The sequence below is a fragment of the Triticum dicoccoides genome, chromosome 6A (genome assembly GCF_002162155.2).
Source record: "Triticum dicoccoides isolate Atlit2015 ecotype Zavitan chromosome 6A, WEW_v2.0, whole genome shotgun sequence".
Lineage (NCBI taxonomy): Eukaryota > Viridiplantae > Streptophyta > Magnoliopsida > Poales > Poaceae > Triticum > Triticum dicoccoides.
The window spans coordinates 627,397,057-627,407,230 of NC_041390.1; the positions used below are offsets into that span (position 1 = coordinate 627,397,057).

Below are 10,174 nucleotides of genomic sequence, written 5' to 3' on the forward strand. Positions count from 1 at the left end.
TCTGGTGGCATCTGACGGTTGTCCAGGCGGATGATCTAATCGTTTTATCACCCGACAGACGCGTAGCACTGCATTTTTTGAAATATTAATATATTAAATTTCAAAGTATATGTATTTAGAATATTTTGAAATATAAATGGAAAAATAGAAAAAAAACACAAGGCTCATAAAAAAGGGACATAACACAAAATATCCCTACTGGGCCGGCAAGTTGAAGGCCGCCCTGGGGTGGGCACGCCGGACCAGCCTCACATACTCATATGGGTTACCCCTAAAGAAAAGCATAGTCACATTAGTTGGGCCAAAAGTAACGCAGTTATTTTTTACTTATGAATCGTCAATAACCTGCTATAAATAACATATAACTAAATTTAGCTATGATATAAGCCCTAATTTAGTATAAACCAATTACTTCCAATATACCGTCGCCTAAAAAAAAACTTCCAACATACCAAATAATAAGAACCAATTATTAGAAAGATATCCAAATGATATACTTTTGTATGCATTAACAACTATCCTTTTAATTTGTTACAGACTCATCTCACTATATAAACACTAGCAAAAAGGACGAAGCAGCAAGAAAGCAGGAGCAGAACAATAGCCAGCTACAAATGATGGGGCTTATGAATGACACCAGGGTGCTGTGTTGGATAGCTATTATTCTCATGTCCATCACTTCCTTGAACTGCCATGCTGCTGCCATGAGCACACGTAAACATTTTCCCCTCTTTATTCATTAATATTTTTATATTGATATGTATCTTTTTTATTTCATTTAGTCTTACAATGCATGATTTGTTCTTCTAGATCGACCAAGCAATTTAACGTGTACCATATGCTGATTGCTTGTGGATGTTGTGACTGATCTTGCAGATACAATGGACTTTGGACCTATTCTTGCGTGTGTAAAGACGGAAACAAAATGTTCGGTTGTTGGGTGCACGAAGATATGTTCCGACCTTGGCTGGAATACCCACAGATGCTATTGTGCCGATGCTGGCAGTTGCTGCCACTATGCGGATGGAAGGCCATTAAATTGATAGTATAATGTATTGTCATGAGCTCTTCTTTTACAAGGGTGAATGTCAATCATCTATGCCACTACCGATCATAGATTTAATAAACTTCTAAAGTATGCAGTATGATTATATTTATGAAGTGACTATTTGAGTGATATGTTGTTTGTGCAGAAGTATCGTTATTGGTATCCCCTGTGACATGTGAACCATCATTTCATATAAAAAACCATATACTCATTTCGGTATAAAGATATCCCATGCATATTATCAGGCAATCCGTTAAAAATCATAAATCGCAGAAATTTTTGGAAACCATATACTCAAGGTTGCTGGCTTGCTCCACCGCGTCCGCCTCGCCGCAGCATGGAATTGGTGGCAAGCCACGACAATCGCGGCACCACCCGCTCTACCATAGATCGCCTTCCACCCATTACGCACGGCATCAACAATGATGACAAGAAAAAGATCCTGTAGTCTCCTAACGCTTGCTAGTTCTTGTTTTTTTCAAAAAGGGGAAATACCTCGGGCTCTGCATCATCATGATGCACACAACCATTTTTATTAAAACGAAATAAATAGGTCTGAAACGTACATAGTATCAACTAAAACGGCAAAAAGAAAAGAAAACACCACAAATAGTGGGTACAAACGAAAGATTACACGACTTAACCATATAATCTATTAGTTACATGTCAACCAAACCGGTTGAATAACGCCTGTGAAACCATCTCCAGACGGTTGCACCCAAAGGCCATGAGGCCCCAGCGTCCCCACGCTGAAGTGATGACCACATACGGATCGATGCAGTGGCTCTGAAGATAACCTGCAAAAAGTTAATAGAGTGAGACCTGTTAAAAAAACAAAGTCATTCCGGCAATTTCAAATTGCCCAAAGTAAGGCACAAACCCCTACACGGATATGACCCTTAAGTATTTTGTTGATACCAACCAACCAGTTTCTAAACAAATTTGGGATACTTGTTGGTGGTGGCAAATTATATGCAACGTGAACCGTGCGCCAAATCAAAGTCGCGAAAGGGCAGGAAATAAAAAGATGTTGAATGGATGTCAGAAGTGTTGTTTTTGTGATAAGCTTGCTAGTTCTTGTGCCTCCAGCTGCGGAGTGAGGCCGCCATCAGCAAGCAGTTCGTGGGAGCACACGACAGCGGCCGTGTCATCACACCTGAGAATAACTTTCAGCTTGCGATGGTGAACCTCTTCTTCAGTGTTGAGGTGCCGCTCATTGCAAATGAACACGAAGACTCTCTGCTTAGGCAGCTGGCACTACATAATTCTGAAGGTTGTCCTCCCAACTCAAGTGGCCGCATCTTTGCCGCTGTCATTCCCAAATATGGGGCCGCCCTTTGCAAGATTGGTTGGTCAGACAATGGATGGATGGTAACACAAGTTGATGGAGTGACCCGGCCTTGTTGACTTTGTATTCTGCAATGGACAGTTGTATGGCATCACCCTCTTTGAGGACATGATCTAATTGGAGATAGGTGTGAACAATGGCAAACCGCACCGTCTGTTGATACGAATGTGTATCCACTATACCATATACCAGAACAATATCATTGAGCTTCCTGGTGAACTGATGGTAGAGTACGCTCATAATTGGAAGGAGGTACTCCCTCCTTCCATCTATATAGGGCCTAATGCATTTTTCGATTAATTTTGACCAAATTTTAGAGCAATAATATATGGCATGCAACTTACACAAAACATGCCATCAAATTCGTATGTGAAAGGAGATTTCAATGATATAATTTTCACATTATGCATGTCATGTGCTATTAATCCTGTCAATAGTCAAAGGTGGCCTTGAAAAAAGCATTAGACCCTATATATATAGATGAAAGGAGGGAGTAACAAACTTGGGTGACTATGCCTTGTTATTAGGGAAAACATGGGCCAAGATGTTGTATGTGCCGATAGCTAGGCGTGGCACGATGCACAGAAGCTATATCTACACCGATGATCTGGTCTACTTAACGAGTTTGAGTGACCATGGTGACCACGTCTATCATGTCCAAGACGAAAGCAATTGTGATTTTATGTGGTTAATCGAATCAACGTGATCTTATATAGTCGCTCCAGGTGGCATGGGTTCTTCCTTCAGATTTCTAGTCTATCAAGAGTAGAGCATAGCATCTTTATTTTTCTGTTTTTTAGTTGAGCATATTTTATTTTATTCATAGTGTATAAGGCATTAAGGTCATCTTTTACTATAAATGGAAAAAGGTTTATAAACAAGTGGATGATCCCATGCAATTGTAAGCCCCGTCGAGCCAGCGACACACGTCCCCTACGAGCCCAACCACCGCTTTCTTCACCTAGCGTTATCTTCATGCGAAGGCTCTCATCCACATGTTTTCTCCTCAAAGCCTTCCTCTTCCTCGGCTACTGCTACCTCTTCTGACCACCGCTGCGTTACACAGCTGACAACTGCTACTAGACTGCTACCTCTCCCAACAATCGCACTGCAAGCTCCCTGTAGCTGACCACCACCGCCGTTGCCACACAGCCCACCCCAAAATTAACCATGCTGCTCTTGCGGGGACGGCGACGTTTTTCTGTGAAAGCAACATCCATGGAGATCAGACAGCTAGGCGAGCGCTGTGTGCTGCAGTGGGGCATCCGAGCATGGCCGCCGGCGCTGCAATAGAGCATCACATGCGCCGCCGGTGCTGTGTTGCAACATTGCTAGCACTGCGGCGACGACCGTGACGGCTATGGCGTTTGCAACTCTGGCGCTGCAAAGGAGTTTCGCCGGTGCTGCGACAATGACCGTGACAGGTCGGCCATGGCGTTTCAACTCTAGCGCTGCAATGGAGCTTCGCCATGCTGCCTCGAAGCTATTACCGCACCGCCGTCACTGCTATGGAGCTTCATCGATGCTACAACAACGACCGCGACGGGACATCCATGGCGCTGCAACTCCGGCGTTACAATGGAGCTTCGTCGGCGCTGCAATGGAGCTCCGTCGGGCTGCCTTGGAGCTTTTGCCGCACCGCTGACAATTCAATGGAGCTTCGCCGGTGCTGCAAATGAGCACAATTTTTTTTTGAGACAATCTCGCGAAACTTTATTAACCCGTCACAATGTTTATAGGGACGAACTGAAGATCTCCCGGCTGGCCTAATCAAACATGTCGGCCAACCGCGAGGGAGAGAGAATGTTTCGCTAGATTGTGAGCTTCATAGTTTGAGCTCCTAAATTCATGACCTATGTTACAAGTTAAAAAATTAGAAGAGTGTTCCAAAATCTCCCGAAGGACAGCACCGTAAGAAGCTAGCTTGCCTTGATGCATCTCGTCGACAACCACCTTGCAGTCCGAAGCAACCTGAATGTGTCGTGCATTTAGATCATCTGCCAATGAGAGAGCTTCCCTTATAGCTAGGGCTTCCAGCGTTTGAGGCTCTGTGATATGCTTAAACACAATGGCCGAAGCCCCCAAAAAGTTGCCCTGTTGATCCCTACAGATTGCTCCCACAGAACCATGTTTCCTCCTCACGGCCACTGCTCCGTCAACATTGATCTTAATTGTATCAAGGCAAATGAGCACAATTGGGATTGTGGAAGGTGTGATGGTGACAGGGCCGGCCCTGGGGTGTGGCCGATGGGGCGACGGCCAGGGCCCAGGCGGAGGGGGCCCATGATGTAGTATGTATGTATACTATAGCCCAGCAAAAAATAGGTAATTGTTTTTACAAAAGAAACCAAACGAGATGGCCAGATGGGCTTGCCCCATGACTCCATGAGATAACTAGCGATCGTCGATTAGCGAAGCGTCACGCTCGCCATCAGTGCACGGCTGCCTTCTGGTTTTCCTTCGTCAGTTCTTCTCGTCGGTTCATCTGTCTAATCGTCTTCCCCCTATCGTCTACCGCCGCTGGCTATCATCGCTGCGCGCGCCGCGGCCGCACGGCAATCCGGCAGCCTGGCCATCCGGCATCCGGGAAGGCAGCAAGTACGCTACTTGGCCGACTGCAAGTCTGCAACGCCGTGAGCACACCACAGAATCAGTATGTATCCATGATCCATCCATGTTCCTGATGACCTGATCCATGCTCGCAACCCCAATTTAACAATTTCATTTGTATATTTTATTCATTATTTGGTATGTGCATATTCGAGTATTATTCAACTACTCATCCATGTACGTCTAGGATTCCAATCGTCTGATATTTTAATTGAGAAGGGACCTATTAGACTACCAGATCTAGAGTTCGAGAAGGACGCCATTGGTAGACACTTTTTATATGCTTTTTACTCCAGAAAGTATGGTGTGTTTGTTGACAGAAAATGGTTATGTACTGCATTGAGAAGGATATCTTGTGCAATGTTGATCTTAATTGTGCCATTAATGACTTTGCATCAAGAAACGCCTGAAGAAACGCTTTCTGAAACACTGAAGTATTATTGTTGTCGATGAAGTCAGTCGAAAATTTTGGTTCTTACTTAAGGTAATCATGTCATGTTAGTTTCATTTTGCTATCTATTTAGTATTATTGTTTTCGATGGAGTTAGTTCGAATTTGGTTATTATTATTGTAGATGGAGTCAGTCGAATTATTATAGTCAAATTTTAAACTAAAGGTGTGTGGTTGAAAGTTACTCTTAATAAGTTATAATATAGGGTCGCGCTATTCGTCATCCAGGGTGAGGAATTCTTATTCCTCACCTCAGTCCATCTCTCACGGCCACATCTCCAGTAGGTAAGAAAACAAAAGGACTTGAGGTAAACTTACAGCCAAAAGACAGAAATGTCTCTGTTCCGTAAAGCAAAGGGGATCAACGTAATATTACCTCATGCATGCCAGTAATTTACATCGTGCATGTCAGCAGCCTACATGGCGCATCAAAGTAGCAGTGTAGAAATAAAACGATGCTGCCGTAAACTTACAGAATAAGGAATGGAGGATTTGGTGACCTACAATGACGTGTTCATGTATTAATACCCCACTTGGCTAGGGTGGAATACATTTATCTTATGAATTATTTTTTCGGTAAAAGTACCACTGGTAGTGTGTTCTTGTAATTTGTGTGTGTTTTCAGAATACTGTGCTAGGCTTGACAATAACTGTGATATTAAATGTATCTGAAAATACTCATGTTTACTTCTTGGTTTTAGATTTCTTCTCTGCGATTTACTCCAATGTATTGCACAACAGTTGTCTACTAGTTTATCTTGACGTGTGTTCACCTCATTAGCTCTAGATCACACACAAGAAGATTCCTGGGCATTGTTGCCAGACATAAGAATTACTAGAATGGTTCATTATTACAGCATGTCAGAACTACTTGAAAAGCACTTGGATTCCCCGACAAAACAAACTAGGTCTGTTTACAATGAACAAAGGCGATGTGAATTTATCACACATATATCATAAAAACAAGAAAATTTAGTATGCTGTTAGACAAAGTAGCATCTAAAAAAATCAATATTTATAGAGAAAAATATCTTTCTGTAGTAGAACAATCTCCTGTGAATCTTGAGATGGGCACTGGTCATCTTTTGGCCAAACTGAGACATTTTCATTTCAAATAAGATGTTGCAAAATCCCCATCTAGATGAACCTACAGTTTCTGCAAAGATGTATTTCCATTTAGCCTTTGCACCATCCTCATCTGAATGACCCGACAGTTTCTGTAATGATTACCAAAAAAGTTCCAGTGCTTGGAAAATTGTCACATGTAGTCATATCATTGCAGCTACTCGTTAGATGCAAAATATAACCAAGGAAAACTGTAAGCTGAAAAGACGGACATCAGTTTCAAAGGTACTCTCCATAATCCATCAGCCAGATATTACAAGGAACTACATAAATATGACAAGGAACTAAAGGAGCACTTGTCCATGGCAGTGGTAAAAAAGCCCCAAGGAAGAAGAAATTAATCGTGTTTGAATAGCAAAACCAAGAGAAATTTTATTTGTTGCAAAAAAGTAAATATTAAATGATGAGAAATTTTAATTTTTGTTAACATTTGCAGTGCATTTTTCTAACAAGTGGATTCTGTCATGATGGAATGGGGGCCATGACGATGATGTACCCCCTAGAAACATGCAAAGACAAAAGGCATTCTTAAAGATGATTGGCGATCTGCACAATGATATTATCAACAACTCCTTTGCTGGTTAGCTGCTCCTACCTAAGAATGCTGAAAGTAAAAAGAGTTCTGAGATCCAGCAATGATTTTACACCATCTAATTGGACCTAGCATCAGTCATGCACAAACCTTCCTTTGGCGTTATAATACTGGAAGATGCCAAGATGGTATTAGCATGTTCAGTATTCAGACCAGCGTTTGTAAATTTACCCCTGACTGTAAAAGCTTGTTATTACAGAGATAAACATGTGTACACATTTTTTGGACATTCAAGTCTATGCATGTCAGCACTTGAACAAGGATTGAATCACTGGAAGAAAACCTTGATATACATAAACTGTAGATTTCTGGGAAGTTGGCGCTGTCAAAATTGTACTGTAATATTTTCTTTCATCAAGTAATGGTGCAAGATAGCAGACAAGATAAATAAATCAAGAGAGATATGTGCAGGATTTCAACTATATATGAAATATTAAGCCGTTGTTTATACAGCTATGATAATCTATCCTAACCTGTATAGAAATTCTATGGAGTAGAATGCAGTAAGAAAATGTATATCTGTCTTTGAGTTCCTTCCTGATTGCAATACAGACAAGAAAAATGAAGCTGCCGCTAATTTTCATTACTAATTGATGAACCAATATATGTGCACTGAAAACAAGTCAAATTGGGCGTCTGTTCAAAGACCAAAAAATAAAATTCAACATCTACTCGGCGCCGCTGTGATACCCTCTGAACATATTTAACATAACAGATTAGTTATGCTAATAGCAATTTGGTTCTTCACGGGTTGGCTCGTATTCAATTAGCTTGTTCAACAACTTCTTCACAGGTTGTTGAAGAGATTAGGAATAAACTCACCAGCGCGTAGTGGAGCAAGCAGCACGAGTTGCTCGCGGTCGAAGCAGCACCGCGAACACCCTAAACTATCCCCGCGGCCAGCAGACTGCCACAAGCCACTTTGCCCAACACCGAGGCCACACCCCGCACACCTCGCCAACATTGCCACCGAGCACCACGTCGTCACGCCCCACGATGGTCAGTCCCCGCTCACCAACCCGTCCATCCTTTCTGCCGACCACCATGCCATCGTGCCCACCAGCCGCTCACTTAGATGCCGGCCACCACGCCCAAGCCATTCGCCGTCGGAAACTGCATGCCCCCTGGTTTTTTAGGGAATCGGCCACCACAATTAGAATAGGAAATGATGAGGCGGAGAAAGGGGGCTATAGCTACCACGGACAAAAAGCATTTTTTTGTAAATGTAAACTTACGTCGGCACCTAAGAGATTCTACCTCATGCGTGGAGTTATGCATGGTGGAACGTCGGAGGCACAACCCGTTGGTTGGATTACACCTAAGAGAAGTCTGACTTGGTCGTTAGTCCTCATCAAGATGAAGTACATGCACCACTAATCGATGCCAAGATTAAGGGGTCTATATAAAAAATGGGTAAATGACCATCATCTGCACAATCACCAAGATGAAGTACATGCACCCCTAATTGATGCCCCCGGATCATGATTTGAGTTGAACATATCGAGACCAAGAATCATGGCATGATAGCAAGCAAGGGAAAATAAACATCCAGTCATCCATCATGAAGAATTCCAGGGGTAACTCAAACCAACACTATAACAATTTTTAAAATCACAACCTAAAGAAGAGAAGGTTATTGTTTTGTATGACATGGAAAGCAGATCAATCGATGATTAAATTTACCTAACAGTAGTATACCTATGATCTGACAGAAATGCACCATGAAGCCAATAAAAATGAAGAAACTGAATTCACAAATGCAGATTTAGACCAAGATATTTCTATCAACCCTATGCGAAACATTAGATGGGGTTTGAAAAAATGGAATAATCTAGGTTTGCAACCATCAAATCAACAATTCTTGTTTGATGATTCTCCAATTATGTTATAAATTAAGCGATTAATAATACTCAAACAAGAAATGCTATTGTGGTACAGTAGCTAATTCCTGAATGAGAATAAACTTATACACAGAAATTAAGCGCTGAGTATGGGATTTCGAAAATACTTTGAGAATTAGAATGACAGAACTGCTATTGTGGTACAGTAGCTGATTCCTGAATGAGAATAAACTTATACACAGAGAAAATCTAAATCATAAATCTAGCTAGCAAGGAAAGATCTAAGATGGTCAGATAAGATGTAAATTGACTCCTGTCTTTATCACTTTACTAATGCAGTAATGGAGCTTCCTGCACAATACTTGTCCTGCATAATATGCCAATTGATCTAAGCATTAGTAGCAAAATGACTAATAAGAACACACACGCATGCATGACGAGTTGACAACACCTACAGAGGGAGAGAGAGGAAGAGAGAAATCGAGAAAACCTGGGAATGGGTTGGTGCCATGTAGGAGACGGAGCCATGGATCCTGGGCATCTTAACGGAGCTTGCTGGAGGGTTGATAGTAGGTGGGGGGTCGCTTCTCTCGAGCCTCACTCCAATCGGAGCCATCCTGCTACCGTGCATGTAAAAAGGAAGGAGGGGGCAGAGTCCGGCGCAGCGCGACGAAGAGAGGCCAGGGCAGGAGCTTGTGGTCGGGGAATCGAAATGGAGGTCGAGCCATCGCCAGGGCGACGAAGGGAGCGAGGGATGGAGGTCGGTCGTCGGCTCATGGCGCGGCCGTCGGCCGAAGAGGTTGCCAAACGCCGCGAAACGCTGCTCGCCTCGACGCTGCTGCTCGCCACCGGCGTCGCACGCATCTGACTCCACCCGCGGCTGCCGTCGGCTCGCCGCCGAAACCACCCGCCGCTCGCCTCCGAGCCGCACGTCTGCTCCCAGCAGTTCCAAAAACTGCGGAGAGTGGGTTAGCTAAACAGTTGCTAGGAAAGATAAATTACCTTGGCTGCCCCCGCAACAAAAAAACTTACCTCGACTGGCGGCAGGTTGCGTGCGAGTGCGAGTGGCTGGGTTGTTCGACCGGGTGAAGAATAAGTAATTCTTCACCCTGGGTCATTAATAGAGTGCCCATGTCACTGAGTTCGCCTAGGGCCTCCTG

At 43.1% G+C, this 10,174-nt stretch overlaps 1 long non-coding RNA gene across 1 annotated transcript; it reads left to right on the forward strand.

The window, feature by feature from the left end:
* The first annotated feature begins 596 nt into the window (after window positions 1-596).
* LOC119315133 lies at window positions 597-1,157 on the forward strand. Its single transcript, XR_005152591.1, has 2 exons — window positions 597-714; window positions 877-1,157. It is a non-coding gene; the product is annotated as an uncharacterized LOC119315133 (long non-coding RNA).
* The last annotated feature ends 9,017 nt before the right edge of the window (window positions 1,158-10,174 follow it).